Source organism: Macaca mulatta, chromosome 9 (assembly GCF_049350105.2).
Source record: "Macaca mulatta isolate MMU2019108-1 chromosome 9, T2T-MMU8v2.0, whole genome shotgun sequence".
NCBI lineage: Eukaryota > Metazoa > Chordata > Mammalia > Primates > Cercopithecidae > Macaca > Macaca mulatta.
The window spans coordinates 106,161,428-106,174,879 of record NC_133414.1 but is presented as its reverse complement, the minus strand read 5'-3'; the positions used below and the strand labels follow the sequence as shown (position 1 = coordinate 106,174,879).

Here is a 13,452-nt window from a genome sequence, read left to right as displayed (position 1 = left end):
TACTCATCTAACCCTACTCATCCTTTAGGCAGCACTGTCCTGAGACCATGCCATCAGGATCCTGCCCTGAACCCTAGGCTTCAGAAGGCTCCACACTGGCTGTCATCCAGCTGTGCCCTCCCCATAGAGTAAGAAGTCTATGGGGTGGAGGGGACGTGCCTGTCCACAGGCTGCACACTCACTTCTAGATAATTTATCCCTTGTAAACCCAGGCCTCCCAAATTCCCTGTCCAAACAGCACCAAGCCCACTGCTGGTCTGCAAGGGCTGTTGATTTGGATCAGTCCTTCAGAGGGTAGATTGCAACCCCTAGACCTAAAGCCAGGCCAGAGGGCAGTGGGGGTGGGGGTGATGTGTGGACAGGGTTTGAACATGAGGCCTGAGGTATCCACACTCTGGCACACAAGCCAGGATGGGAAGAGAAGGTGGGAAGGCCAACATGCTGGGGCCTCCCTTGTACTCGCGCCCTGGTCCCCTAAAGGAAAGGGTGAGGCTGCCTTCAGGAGTCTGATAAAAATATCGTTTTCTTGAGCAGAACTTCCTTGACTTCCCACCTGGAGTGTGTCCACTCACTGTGTGCTCTGTGGTGCCCCCACATCACCCTGACCCTGGCGCACATTTAGTGCTGTGATCCTCATGAAGGCAGATGCTGGATCTGCTATGCTCAAGGGTAAGCAGCAGTGTCAGTGACCTGTCAGGATCTGCCCTCAGTGAGTTTAAACAAGAGTCGGCAAAGGAGTGAACATATGAATGAATGAATGAATGAAACTTAGCTTTTTTAGGGAGGCTTTTCTCATGGTTCGCACCTTCCATTCCATTTCTTCCTATTTCTCTTCGACTTAACGTAGGACCTTGAGTCCAAAGTTTCACTTGGATTCTCACCACTGCACGGTTTTGCATCTGGTTTATTTTTGTTATATTTGTGCGCCTGACTCTTTCACATGGGTCTGTTCTGTCTCCCCCAGCAGACCCTTAGACCTCCAGGACAGGGACCATCTTTCCCACATTTCCAGCATGGAGTTGCTCAGTGTCTCTGGCAGACAGGCAGGCCATCCAGAGTCCCAGGAGGCCGTGGGCAGGGAGGATTCTCAGCTTCCAAACGCTCAGGGATTATATTTGGGAAAAGGCCTGAACACTTCCCAGTGCCGTTCCCAGGTCCAGAAAAAGGAGACAAATGACATTCTGCCAAAAAGTTTCTTGAATATGCCAAGCAGACGTTTTCATAGAGATGATCATTTGTAATGGGTATCTGGTCACTCTAACTGCAAAGGTTGAACTCAAATGGTAAAGTCTACAAAATACAATGAAAGTCTAGACAGAGCTACTTTCTTTCTTTCTTTTTTTTTTTTAGACAGAGCTTCCCTCTTGTTGCCCAGCTGTAGTGCAATGGCGCAATCTTGGCTCACTGCAATCTCTGCCTCCTGGGTTCAAGTGATTCTCCTGTCTCAGCCTCCCGAGCAGCTGGAATTACAGGCATGCACCACCACGCCTGGCTAATTTTGTATTTTTAGTAAAGACGGGGTTTCTCCATGTTGGTCAGGCTGGTCTTGAACTCCCGACCTCAGGTGATCCACCCACCTGGGCCTCCCAAAGTGCTGGGATTACAGGCGTGAGCCACCACACCTGGCTACGACAAAGCTACTTTCAAGTAGTTTATGTGTAGTGCACATCCATGCCTATCCTCCATAGAGCTTTACTAAAACATCTTGACTAGCACATGTGGGCATGTACACATACACAACATGCACATGTGTGCATGCACAGTCACACACACACACACACACACACACACACACACACACACACACACCCCTGCATAGGCAGTGCTTCTCAAATGTGGAACACTGACATCAGAAGCGCTGGGGGTGGTGTTTGGGTGTTTGTTCAAATGTAGATTCCAAGGCCTCACTCAGACTGATAAATCAGGCTCTCTTAAGGCCAGATATCAATAATTTGCATTTTTAGATAAACTCCCTGGTGAGTCTTATATGCACTGGAGTTTGAAAACTCACCCAGGGGCTCAGTGACCTTTTTCTGCACCCCAGGGCCTTGAGTCAGAGCTCAGGCATCATTTCTGTAGTACCAGTACAAAACTATAAATCACCTCTCTGGCCTCGCCTGTTAACTGTACCTGAGACTGAGACTGTAACCCATCTGGAACAAGGGGAAGCTGCAGGGAGGCAGCACAGAGTAGTGGCGGAGCCCGGTGCTGGAGATGGGTGGACCTGCCTACACTCCCAGCCCCACTGTTTCCTGTGCGTGCCCCTGAGGCAAGGCGTCTAACTGCTCTGAGCCCTGATTCCCTTTTCAGTAAAATGGGCATACTGTTTACCTCCCAACATTGTTGTGAGGGTGCAGTTGGAGAGTATATCTAAAGATCTCAGCATGATGCTTAGTGTGCAGTTAAGGGCTTGACGGATGTTCACTACTGTGACTGCTCTGCTGCTGCTAGTACTGTTGTAGAGATGCTGAATTCCAGGTAACAGGACACAGAAATCCTGAAGACTGGAATCTCTAAATCCCACTTCCTAACAGGCTGGACCAGGAAGAATCTGTGACTGCCCTAAGGGTTTGTGCCCCAATCACAGTCCCCTCCTAAGAGAAGGATAACTCAAATGTTACCTCTTCTCCCAAGGCTTCCCTGGCTCCTTGCTAGGAATAAAACAGCATGTTTTCATTATAATAGCCCAATCATATATATATGATTAGTTTTTAAGCTTTTATTTCTTTTTATAAATGGAGTCTCCCTATGTTGCCCAGGATGGACTCAAACTCCTGCCTCAGCCTCCCAAGCAGCTGGTACTACAGGTGCATGCCACTGTGCTTGGCTACATATGTGTGTGTGTGTGTGTGTGTGTGTGTGTGTGTGTGTGTGTGTGTGTATGTGTGTGTGTGTATAAACTGTTGTCTTAGACCAAATTCTTCCAATCATAAGCTCCTTAAAGGTGCAGGCCATGGTTCATTCATGCCAGGATCTCAGTGCTGAGGATACAGCAGCCAGCATGTTTCCCACACCCAGGCATCCTCCTTGACATGAAGTGGGTGCAGAAGAGTCTCTTGAACTCCTCGCTCTGCTTGGCATGGTTCCACTGATGACTCTTTGCTTAGGAGAAATACAGAGGGGAAAAGGCAAGTACCCAAAGGGAGCTTTTTCAGAGCCTCAAACATAGCTCAGATTATACTCTCCCCTTACCCCTAAACTACATCACAATTGTCTTCAGAACAAACTCCAAATCTCTTTTTGGCTTTCAAGGATGGCACTATTTGCTCTAAATTTACATCTCCAGTATTAATTTTTTACTGTCATCTACCACTTATCCAGATAGCAATCCAATTGTACCATGTGTATCATTTTCTATTCTTTGCCTATTCCTAGGCTCTATGCCATTTTTCAATCTGATGCCTTGTGTAGGGGGTTTTGTTTTAGCTGTCTAACTTCTTAATCTGTACAGATTACATAAGGCTGACCATACTCCTTCCTGCAAGCCTGACCTCAGTGATTTGTTCAAAGATTGTCATATGACCTCAACCAGCCAACTAAAGCCCTTCTTGAGTCTTTTACTGAAGCTATCAGGAAAGAGACAACCTTTTTGTTGGAATCCTAAACTGTAAAGATATGAGCCTGGAGCTGTTGACAGCTGTCTTTGCTATAATATCAGGAAAGCCTGCCTGAGAAGGAAGGCAACACCAAGAAAAGATGAAGATAGATTTTAGAAACATTGGTTGGGTTCTTAGATCCAGCCATCCCTGAAGCCCTCTGATGACTCCATACACATACACCAATTTCCTGTTTTGTCTGAGTAGCTTTGAGTTGAGTTGCTGTTAACTCATAACTGAAAAAAGAACCTTGACAAATATATCTTGACTTGAGGTGATCCTCCTCTTCTAATAAACACTTAGTGAGTATCCACTATATAGTATGCACTGTGCTAGGCGCTAGTAAACAAGACAGACATGATATCTGCCCGTTGATAACTTGGCATCTCATGGGGGAAAATAACATAAGCAAGTAATTAAATAATGGTATTATTGATATAATAATTGGATAATAATTTTTATAATTCTGTATAAAATTGTTAATTTTATATATAATAAATTGTTAATTTTATATAATACTTATAATCAATTATATTTTAATTATATTTAAGTATATAATAAAATTATAATTAAATTTTTATAAATAATTGGATAATTATTTTTTGTAATTATATATAAAATTGTATTTTTATAATTATATATAAAAATTATATATAAAGTATTATTGATATAATAATTGGATAATTACTTTACCATTTATATGCTGTCATCTTTAGAAGTCCGGTTCTTCTACCACTTCTTGGTCCCAGTTGCCCTCCCAAAGCACTTTATTTAAATCTCTGTAGTAATGCCTATTTTTTCCACAAACAGTTACTGCGTGCCTGTGAATTTGCCTGGAACTATGCTAGGCATGAGAGTGGGAGCAGTTAAAGCAAGTATAAGAAAAGTAAGAAGCATACTCTGTTTTGCAATTAAACCAGTTGTGTATATGTCCATTTTCTCTAAATTGTCACCTCCTTGAGGGTAGAGAACATATTATTCTGGACATCTTTCTGTTGTTTGCAGAATGGCTTGCCTACAGTTTGCAAGAGATAGTTGATTATTCTCAAATTCTTCAACTGTAAATCCCTAAATACTATACTCAGAAATTGGGTTCTAAATTCACTAGAGTTATTTAGTGTTTTAAAATCAACTAGGGAAAATATTTTCACTGAGGTTTGCAAATACCATTTCCAGTTAAATAGAATTTGGAGAATTGCCAACAGCTATGCAGAATGTGTTATCCTCTTCTCTCTCACCATATTTAATTGAATTGAATGGATCCTTCCTTGTGAAGCCAATTATTAAATGCTGTTCAGAAGTAAGCCTCATCTCATGCATAGTCTCCCCTTTTGTAATAGTATTAATTGATGGCCCTAGAATAGGGTCCTGGTTATTTCATCCCTGCTTATCCTATCCTATCCTATCCTATCCTATCCTATCCTATCCTATCCTATCCTATCCTATCCTATCCTATCCTATCCTATCCTATCCTATCCTATCCTATCCTATCCTATCCTATCCTATCCTATCCTATCCTATCCTATCCTATCCTACCCTACCCTACCCTATCCTATCCTTTCGTATCCTATCCTTTCAGTTTTACAAGGCTGGTACTAATACTGTTGCCATTTTACAGTTGAGGAAGGTGAGATTCAGAGTGAGTAAACTAGTTTGCCCAAGGTTACACACCTGGAAAGTAGGAATGAGCCAAATCAAAAGCTTGTGCTTTTAAATTACCATGCTACTACCTTTCATTTTCTCTTTTATGAAGATTAGACTCAACAGTAAATTAGCAAACAGTCTAATTTACTGTTGAGTGTAATCTACATAAAAGAGGAACGGAAGGTAGTAGAGTATGGTAATGTAAAAGCACAGGCCTTTAAATTTTTAAAGCTTTGCTCCCCAGACAGCCACCCTGATCTACTGGGCAAAGAAATGCCTCAGCAAACACTGTGTGGAGCTTAGCTCCAGAAACAGAATGATGCAGCCGAGTCTCATTCCGTTTAGAAACAGAATTCCAGCATTCTGAGAAGTCACAGAGAATGCGGCACTGGTGCTGGCCAGTTACTTACAAATGTTCCTATTCTGTCGTGTATCTAAAATGTTAAGTTTTCGATGACATGCAGACTAGGACAGGGTCCTTCTGAATTAGAGAAGAATGTGTGGGAGAAGGCCTGTGAGAGATTCCGTCCCTGCAGCTCACTCACCCAGACAGCTAGGTATCCCAGGCAGAGGCCAGAAAGTCAGGGTATAACCCCTAGTAAACCTCATCCCAAGCTGCTGCCACCTCTGGAGTGCCTGCTCCCTGCAGCCCCTTCACTCCAGCTAAGCAGGGAACTTCAACAAATACATGCTGTTCAGCAGATCATTCCTGAGTGTCTACCCTCCAGAGCTCACACTCCAGTGGGCACTGGAGCACATGATGAGCAAGACAAACACAATCCCTACCCTCCCAGGAGGTGGTGGCATCTGCACTCCCCAGCATGACCTGTCCCTCCTCAGCTCTGATCTGCCTCCTATGGCGGGTGCTCCTTTACCTCTCCTCACCGAGGAGATCTCAACTGGGCAGTGCTGACTCTATCAGAGGCTGGGTTTGCCCTTGTCTGACATCAGCGAAATAACAGTGACACCAAATGCTTTTACAGAGTCTACTTAACATGTATTAATTCATTTAATCCTACAAAAAGCCTATGAGGTATATGTCCTTATCATCTGCATTTTAGAAATGAAATTGAAGCAGTCACTTGCCTAAGATCATAAAGCTAATTAAAGTGGTGAAGGTGGGATTCCAACCCAGACAGCCCAGCCCCAGAGCCCATGTACTCTGCTGCCATGAATTGGTTTTTGCATCCTGTGTTTCTTGTGGCTCTGTCTTGGCCTATTTCATTTTATTTGAGTTAGGGTCTCACTGTCACCCAGGCTGGAGTGCAGTGGCATGATCATAGCTCACTGAAGCCTGGAATTCCTGGGTTCAGGTGATCCTCCCACCACAGCCTCTCCAGTAGTTGGGACTACAGGTGTGTGCTACCATGCCTTGCTCTGTTTTGGCCCTTCTCAAATCTCTTCCTATGCTACATCCTCTCCATACATGTTTTCCTTCACTTAACTTGCTTTACCCATCCTCTCTCTGCTGCTGGCTCCAAATGTCTAGCTCTTATCTTGTATCTCCAAGAATGAACTGGACATTTTTACCTGGAGGACCCAAAGCCCATCCTGTTTCCAGTCCTTAACTCCTTCACCTTCCATTCCCACATCCAATTAGCTTCCAAGTAGCCCAGATGTCATGTCCTCTAGGAAGTCATCCCTGAACCCTCAGACAGTTAATGGGTCCTCTGTGCTAATATAACCTTCCTGCTGCACTTATTATACCGCACTGTGACCACTATCCCCCTGGACTTTGCCACTGCAGATGGAGCCCCTTGGATGCAGGCATCGTTTTAGTCCTCTGTTTCCCAGCATAAGTGACATAAGTGAGAGGTGTTTGACAACATCTTGTTTTGAGTTATGCATAATACATTGCAGCCAACTCCACATTGGTGCTGCCCTTCCCAGAAGACTGTCCAAGCTCCTTACTTGCCCAGGGTATCTGGGAACTGCCGTACAGGAAGTAAGGCAGGATCATTTACCCTAGAGCTCACAGCCCCAGAGCTGCCTGCTTGATCTTCACCCAAGAGGCTCAGAAGGCTAGTGTTGCTGGGGAAGGCAACCAGGGGAGCCATGACGTAGAAGACCTACGGGCAGTTTGGTCTATGACTGGAAGGCTCCATTTTCCCTGAGATGATTGGCCAGCAGAGAGTGAGAGTGTGGTGGGTTTCTCATCTGCACTGGAATGGGCTGGACCCATTTTGAGGTTCTCTGAGTGAAGGACAGAACATGGATTACTCAAGTCCCCTGGATAGGGAAGCCACTGGCCAGAGGCCACACTGCTTGGGAAAAGGGGACAGGTGAAGGTTGTCATCCAGGGCCACTGAGCAGGGCCACGATGTTTGGAGACCATGCTATGATTCACTTTTGGTCTTCGGGCAGGTGTGCGCCTGTCACTGGCAAGCAAAAGTGAGCCTGGCAAGTCATTTTTTCACTTGTGGTGAAATGCAAATTTTCACCAATTAGAATGTGAATGGTGAGCAAGTAGAAGGAGACCGACAACCAGCCAACACTAATGATGGAGCAGGAAGGATAGAGCGGAAGGGAATAAAATGGTATGCCTGTGTTGGAGTACGTTCCACTGAAAACAAATCTGTGCGAACAAACAAAGGATATTGGCATCCCATCAAGATCAATTCATCCTGGCCCCACTGGACACTGGTAGATAGAACAGACCATTAAGAAGAAGATAATTAAATCAGCAGTCTGTACAGTACAGATGTGTTGGGTGAGCATCTGTGAATGAAACACATAAGGGAATAAATCTGATGAAAACTGGGATTCTAATCTTTTCAGCTTCTCTGTTCCAGTGGGGAGAAGAGTGTATGTAATCACTGTCCTCAGGGTGAAGATCAAGCAGGCAGCTCTGGGGCTGTGAGCTCCAGGGTAAATGATCCTGCCTTGCTTCCTGTACTGCAGTCCCCAGATGCCCTGGGCAAGTAAGGCGCTTGGATAGTCTTCTGGGAAGGCAGCACCAATGTGGAGTTGGCTGCAATGTTTTATGCATAACTCAAAAGAAGATGTTGTCAAACACCTCTCACTCATGTCACTTGTGCTGCGAAACAGAAAAACACAGGATTTGGAGCCAAAGGAATGTAGGTTCATTTCTTGGCTCTGCCTTGACTGTTTCTGTGACCTTGAGCAAGTTTCCTACCTACCCTGAGACTCTATTTCCTCACTCATAAGATGGGGATAATAAAATGCCCTGTATCATAAGGAGTGTGGTGCCCAATAAAAGGGATGATAAATATAAAGTCTCTTTATATTTATAAAGTAATAAAAGGGATGATAAATATGAAGAGCCTCGGTGCTTGGAGAGGAGTAGTATGTGCTCAATAAATGTCAACTAATATTGATAATTAAAAAATAATAAGCAGCTCCTTCTTCAAGATGTGGCACTTGTGGAAACAATGTTGGCCTTTTTATTACAAGGTCAGCTTCCCTTCACTGTTTAGCAGGGAGGGACTTTCCAAGGATTAGATTCTCCAAAAGAATGATCCTTCATTTCTTTTAAAGAAGTCAGAAAGCAGAGGCAGAGGAAAAGGGGCAAGACAAATGTTCAGAAAGAACATATCAATAGAACATCCAAGGAAAGTTGGCAGTGAAGGATGGGAAGCAGAAGAGGAAGGGATCTGGGTCAGGGCTCTCTGAGGAGGTAGGGACACAGGGACATGGCTTGGTAGGTGGGGAAGTCCTGGAAAAATAGCTGTGAGTCATAGACAGCTTCTAAAAGGGCAGCCACCCTGAGAACCCGGGGCCTTTGTCCAGGAAACATCAGGTACTCTGGACTGTGGTTATAACATTTGATGGGCTGGGATTAAACCACATCACATGACACTGGCCGTTTCAACATCTTTCTTGCTTTTTGAAAAGTTCATCATCTTTTCCAGGCAAAGAACAGACTCCAATTCTGAGTAAAAACTAACAGAGCTGTACATGAAAGGCAAAAATTCTAGGGTGTCCAGCACAGGATAAAATTACTGGATGTGCCCCACCAACTACCTAAGATATAAACAGTGGATGTCCTGCAATGAGATCATGTAACTGGGGAGTGGTAACCACCCTGGTGGAGCAAAGCAAAGGAACTTGAGATTGACAGCTTAGAGCATGGAATTCAATTCGGGGAGTCAAACAAGGGACCAGCAGCCTGGCTGCAGTACTTCCAAGCTACACTTGGTACTTAATTTGTCTTGTTTGTTGACTGGCCTGCTTATTCATATGTGGCAACCCTCTGCAGCATTTCATTTTGAAATCTTGATGAGCAGATTGATCTGCCAATTTTGAATTATTCCCACATGTTCTGCACAAAGTAGATGCTCAATAAATATTCTGGAAACTGTTGTTATCTCTTTCTGCTCCGAAGACCCCAGACAGAAACAGATCAGCAATGTTTTGTGGTAATGTTTCCCAAGCTGTGTTTCAGGGGACATGTTCTACCCAGATGTTAAGTATTAAATATTTTGTGAAGAAAGTGTCTGGAGCCATATAACTTCAGGAAATTCTAGGATAAGCATTTTGGGAGGCCGAGGTGGGTGGATCACTGAGGTCAGGAGTTTGAGACCAGACTGGCCAACAGAGTGAAACTCCATCTCTATTAAAAGTACAAAAATTAGCCAGATGTGGTGGCATGCACATGTAATCCCAGCTACTTGGGAGGCTGAGGCAGGAGAATCATTTGAACCTGGGAGGCGGAGGTTGCAGTGAGCCGAGATCACGTCACTGCACTTGCACTCCAGCCTGGGTGACAGAGGGAGACTCCGTCTCCTAAATAAATAAATAAAAAAAAGGTTTTTAAGGGCAGGATTTTTGGAGCCTTTAATATGCTAATATGCACGATAAACCTTTAAGCAGCAGCTAATATTCAATATTTCTCAAGTTCTTTTGACCATGTAATTTATTTTCAAAGGAACATTAATTAACATTTAGAAGAACCCTGCAATATTGACAGGGGTCTCTCTGGGCTCTTTCAGCCTGAAGTGGATGTAGCAGCGGCTTGTCTCCACCAGTAGTTCAGGAGATCTTCTACCTGCACCTGGCCAAACCAAAAATACAGACCTCCTTCTCTAGAAACCGCTTGGGGTGGGTGAGTTATAGGAGGTAGAAATAGAAACAGCAGCGTAGGGTTTTATAATTGGTGTCATAAATCCAGAATCAATATGTCATTGGAGGAACTCTAAAACCAAGACACGAAGGAAGATTTTTCTTTAGACTCCAAAGTGAGGAGATGAAGGCCAACTGTTATTTCATAGCCAAGGCTGTCATGAAGGAATAATCCAGACAGCTGACCAACTTTTAGCTATGTGGTTCTACTACATAATGAAACAATGAATGAATCAATGGACTGTAGAATGTTTGAATTGGAAAAGACTTTAGATATTATTTAGTCCATTTCTCTTATTTGATAGATGAAGAAACAGAGAACCAGAGATGTTAGGTGACTTGCAAAAGTCACCCAGTTAGTGAGTGGTAATGCTGAGGCTAGAGCCCAGATGTCACCTCGGGACACCCTACAGTCATAACTTGCTGAGTTTGTCATCTCTGTGAAGACAGACTGATACATCGCCACCTGCCCTCCCTGTGTGGGCCTTCATAGGCAGGCTCACTAGGTGAAGAAGTGGCGGATAAGGAAGACAAGGAGAGCTGGGAGCAGCAGCAATTACTAGAGCACTAACCTCAGATGGCCTAAGAGATGCAGGCAGTGGGTCCCAGTTAGGCAAAAGCCAAGGAACAAAAGGGAGAAGAGTCCAGGCCATGAAAACAAGGGTGTCCAGCCTAGGGCCTCCCACAACACAGCTCTCAGCAGGCTGAACGGAGTCCAAGAGATGGCAGTGGCAGCAGACTTGTCTGCAGAATTTCAGATATGCTGGCCTTGAACTTTTCCCCTCTAGCTTCAGCCAGAATGTACCACCAGCTGTGCCCTGCAGACTGGGCTACAGAAGGGAAAGGGCAGAGGAGAATGGAGGTTTGGGGAAGAATTCTAGAAGGGAGGCCCCAATAAGGAAAACAGGAGAAATAATGGCGCCATTGCTATTTGTCTTCATTAGGAATGGCCAGAGAGGGAGAAGCCAAAGGAAGAAAACTTTCTCTGCTTCCTAGAAGAGAGGAAGCTGGCAGGAAGAACCCTTCGGGGAAAATTCTGGCTAGGATCTGTTTTAGGAAAGGAGGGAGCAGCTGCTCACCAGCTGCTGATTATGGGCTGGAGACCCTGATTAACAGCTCAACAGGCACAAAGCCAAGGTTAAAAGTCACAGGAATTGAAAGCCTAGGACGTGGGGAGGCTGAAGTGAACCTCAGACCAGCAGAGGAAGGGGATTTATTTTGGAGACTGGGGCCATGCAGCTGGCAGGACTTGAGTGATTTTGGTGAGCAAGCTCAAGTTAAAGCCTGCTTCTTTTCTTCAGGGTGGTCAGTTTAAAAAGTTCGGGGGTGTGTTGACAGTTCCTGCAAAAGTGACAGATCTGTTTGGGAGCCTAGGGGTCTGATAATTTAGGGGTCACAAAGATCCTCAGAGGGAATGGGGGCCAAATACCAGCCTTGCTTTTTTTTGCAAAGAAAGGGTGACTTTTAACCTCAGAGGAGTAAAGTCATTGTACATCTGGCTCAAGAAATCTCTTTCAAGAAACATTTACTTGGGAAGTGCTTATGGCATAGATAATAGAAACGGAAAAGTAAAAAAATAAAAATAAAAAACCCATTGAAATCTTAAAACATGACATCTTATACCAATAACAAACAACAAACAAAAAAACAACAAACAAAACCAAAGCCATAAAAAAAAAGATCATGTTTTTGGTCTGTTGACTGGACAAATATTCTGTACTAGATGTGTAGGGTAGGCCAGGTGTGAAGTCAGAGGTGCTGGCTGCAAGTCTCAGCTCTAGTATCACCAATTGTGTGACACTGAGTCAATTACTTAATCTCTCTTCTATGCCCTTCAGTTGAAAGCAGGCTATGAGCAACACCTACCTTACAGAACTGTGGGACTAAAGGACATAATATGAAAGTGCTTTTACATACTTAAGCCCACAGTTGAAAGGTTAGCCAATTTTACTAATATTAATAGGCACACAGTCAATGATTTCTAGATAATGGCATTTGATTTTGTGAGGGATCTGCATTGAATTGTAGTGTTTCTTTGAATTTGGAAATTACAGTTTTTGAAGTGTCTTATTACATGTCCCTTGCTGTTCCACCACTTAGTCGCTCCCCAGTCTCTGTGTTGGATAGCATTATTTCTTACATTCATTCGTAGAACATACCTACATTATAGCCAACCTCATGCTTGGAATTCTATGCTTTTATGTCTTTTTTGGAAGAGGTAAGAAATTTGTAAATGATATTTTTATGCCCATGAGGTACTATAGGCAAATTGACATCTGCAAAGCAAATTTTGCTATGAGTTGATGAAAGCTGAGTATATAAAACAAAGAATATCTGAAAACTATTTGCATATAAGATGGACTAGAAGATTTATTTCTATTTTCTCCTATTTTTCAAAGTGCTGGAAAAATCAAAACTTAAATGTTTTCATCAAGTATTACCTGAAACAAAACTGGCAGGCATACGTATAATTTTCCTTTGAACTCTAAGTTACTAGACTCCAGTGTTCTGTCAAATATACCCCAACACCTGTAGCACATAAACTCAGGCCTAGATTTCCTAAAAATGCTGGACATGTTTTAGTATTTTAATGATAAAACCCAGATGTCCTGTTTTACGTGCCCTGGAAGAAAAGAAACACACAACCTTACACAGAACTCTCACCATTTTAAATCTGATTAAACTCTACGCCAAACAAGGAGTGGAAAGAGTATCATGTTTGTGCAAACAATCCTTTAAACAGTATTTTTCAAATCCACTTAAATGTTCTAGAAAACTTCTGAAATGTGAATCAGCAATATTTATTTACATTCCACCCCTGGACTGAAGTATTAGTTTGGGGTCGTGTCTTGGTACTTGGAGCAGGAATTGTGATGATTAGTTTGGTTCTCCAACCTGTGTTTTGAGGCCCATGTGCAATGAGCCCCACTTTGGTCACTTATGCATATGTCAATACTATTTAGAGCCCAGTGATTCTTAGATGTAGCTTGGTTTCAGAACCACCTGGGAGAGTTTCTTCAAAATATCCCATTGTAGGCTCCACAGTTTAGTGTCTGATTCAGTAGATCTGGGGAGGGGAGTAGGAATCTGTCCTTATATCAAGTTTTCCTAAGTGATTCTAATAAAGCCT

General features: G+C 43.5%; 1 protein-coding gene and 1 long non-coding RNA gene across 10 annotated transcripts in view; both read right to left on the bottom strand.

Annotated features, from left to right (window-relative positions):
- PLCE1 (phospholipase C epsilon 1) overlaps positions 1 to 13,452 on the bottom strand; it is a 349,678-nt gene that overhangs the window by 106,559 nt on the left and 229,667 nt on the right. The gene's annotated exons all lie outside the window — the stretch shown is intronic.
- LOC144331208 (uncharacterized) lies at positions 1,333 to 11,385 on the bottom strand. The gene is made up of 2 exons (XR_013398178.1): positions 9,943 to 11,385; positions 1,333 to 1,404 (listed from the first exon to the last, which is right to left on the bottom strand). It is a non-coding gene; the product is annotated as an uncharacterized LOC144331208 (long non-coding RNA).